This window comes from Pteropus vampyrus, unplaced genomic scaffold, assembly GCF_000151845.1.
Source record: "Pteropus vampyrus isolate Shadow unplaced genomic scaffold, Pvam_2.0 Scaffold29, whole genome shotgun sequence".
Lineage (NCBI taxonomy): Eukaryota > Metazoa > Chordata > Mammalia > Chiroptera > Pteropodidae > Pteropus > Pteropus vampyrus.
In genome coordinates, this window is record NW_011888810.1 from 10831667 (window position 1) to 10834322 (window position 2656).

Below are 2656 nucleotides of genomic sequence, written 5' to 3' on the forward strand. Positions count from 1 at the left end.
GAGTAACCACTTTGTGAGTTACATAGATCTCTAATCACTATGCTGTACAACCAAAACTAATATTATTATATGCCAGCTCTAACTGAAAGAAAAACTCATTGATTTGTACAATGTAAATATGAGCAACTAATTGTCTATTATACTTCAATAAAGCTGGGGAAAAAAACATGAAAAAAAGAATCTATATTGTGCTATTTAGAGTGGTCCATAAAAATACCATAAAAAGTTATAGAAAAAAATACAATAGATAAATTAAATAAGAATACTAAAATGTTAAAAAAATATGCCAAAAAATATATGAAAGTAGAAACAAAAACCAAGGGGTAAAACAAAACAAGTAATACACTGGTAAAACAAGTAATACACTATTATATTAAATGTAAAGCATCTAAATATACCAATTAAAAAACAGAGGTTATGAGATGTATTTTTTAAAATATAAGACTCAAATACATATTGCCTACAAGAAATTCATTTCAAATCTAATACACATAAATAGGCTAAAAGTAAAATCCTAGACAAAAGGCATACCACATGAATGTTATTCAAAAGAAAGTTAGAGTGGCAATAATATCGAGTAGATTTCCAGTCTAAGAAAATACAGGTGATAAAAAGGTGAACTCACTGAGAAAATGTAGCAATCTTAAATGTAAAAATACCTTATTACAGAGCTTTTGAATACACAAGACAAAACTGAGAGAATGAAAGTAATTTCACAATAATAACTGAAGACTTCAACATTCTTACTCAGTAAAAATCAGAATTAATATTAATTAATACTCACAAAATAAGCAAGAATATGGAAAAAACTGAACAACTGGATACAAGTGGCATTTACAAAGCATTCCAGTGAACAGCAAAATATGCATTCACGTATACATAGACCATACACCAAAATGAATCACATCCTGTATCACAAAATAAATCTAAACACATTCAAAATAGAAATCACATAAATTTTGATCTCTTCTCACAATGAAATTAAACTAGAAACCAATAACAATTACTTACCTTGTTGATGCCTTTGTATCAACTCTTGTTTTTAAAACTCCATAAAAAGCAGGTTTTCCGTGTAATACATTAAAACTCAAAACATCCTCAACAAAATATTACCAAATAGGATTCAACATAATATATAAAGAGTAATAAACCACAATTATGTGTGGTTTATCATGAGAATGCAAGGCTTATTTAATATTTGAAAACAAATAAACATATTTCACTACAGTCACAGTCTAAAGAAGAAAATTTACATGATCTTATTAATCTATGAAAAAAATGCATTTGACAAAATTTGACATCCACTGCCAATAAAAATTGTCAGTAAATCAAAAATAGAAGAGAACTTTACTCAACAAAAGGCATCTACCAAAAACAACAATGATAACAAAAACCTAACAAACAAAAAGCTACCCCTAAGTTAATGGTGAAAGACTAAATGCTTCTCCTCTAAGTTCAAGAACAAGATAAGGGTATCAACTCATATCAATCCAATTAAACACACCATTCCTATTAAACAGGAAGCTCTAGTCAGTGCAAGTTGACAGGATAATAAAATAAAAGGCATACTAATTTGAAATGAATACATAAAACTGTCCTTACTTGTAGATGACATGATCATCTATGCAGAAAATCCCAAGGAGCCTAAACAACAAAACAAAGCAAAAAATTAAAGCCTCTCAAAACTAATAAGTGAATTTAATAAGGTTGTAGGATGCAAGGTCGACTAACGAAAATCTATTGTATTCCTATGTACTGGAAATGCAATATACGATTATAAATTAAAATTCAAAAACAATATTGTAAATATTTAAAATAATTCTAAAATGATATTTCTAAAACCTCCAAGATAAAATACTTATGTATTAATATTAAAATATATACAGGAACTGTCTTCTGCAATCTGCACCACAACGATGAAAGAATGAAAGAAAACCTTAACAGAGATGCACACTGTTCAGAGATTGTAAGAGTCAACCTGGTAAATATGCCATTTCTCCCATTTTTTTTTTACAGATTTAATTCCAATCAAAATTTTATCAGTATATTTTTGTAGGTACCGAATAGCTTCCCCTAAAATGTATTTGGAACTGGGTAGGAGTGACATGACCAAGATGGTGGAATAGGAGACCATAGCCTCAGTCTCCCTACAAAGAACAAAAATTAGACAGCTTTCCTCAAGTGAAAATAGCTCTGGGAAAGCTCAGAAGTCCACCTAAAAAGTCCCAGCAACGCAGTGGAGCAAAAAAACTGATAATACTGTCACCTCAAGCTAAATGGAAAAAGTTACTGAATTTTCAGTTAACTGCACTGCTAGCACATTTGCTAGGCAACAATTAGGCCTCCAGGTAACCACCTGCAGAAACAGCCAATGGTCTTTCGGAGTTAAGGCAGCCACTATGAACTTAAAGTAACCGGGAGCTCATTATAATAGTAAAATTCCCGCCTTTGGGATAAATTTAGATGTCATTTTATGAAAATGCCACACATGAGGTGTGAAGAAGCATGACCTGCTACTGCCCCTGCACCAACTCGAGGCCACCCCTCATATGCTGACGAAAATTTCCATCACGTGTATGTATTAATTTGACAGGATAAAAGCAGAGAGTCAGCTAAAACTTATTGGATTTCATTAACCGATGTCACCATAAAAATA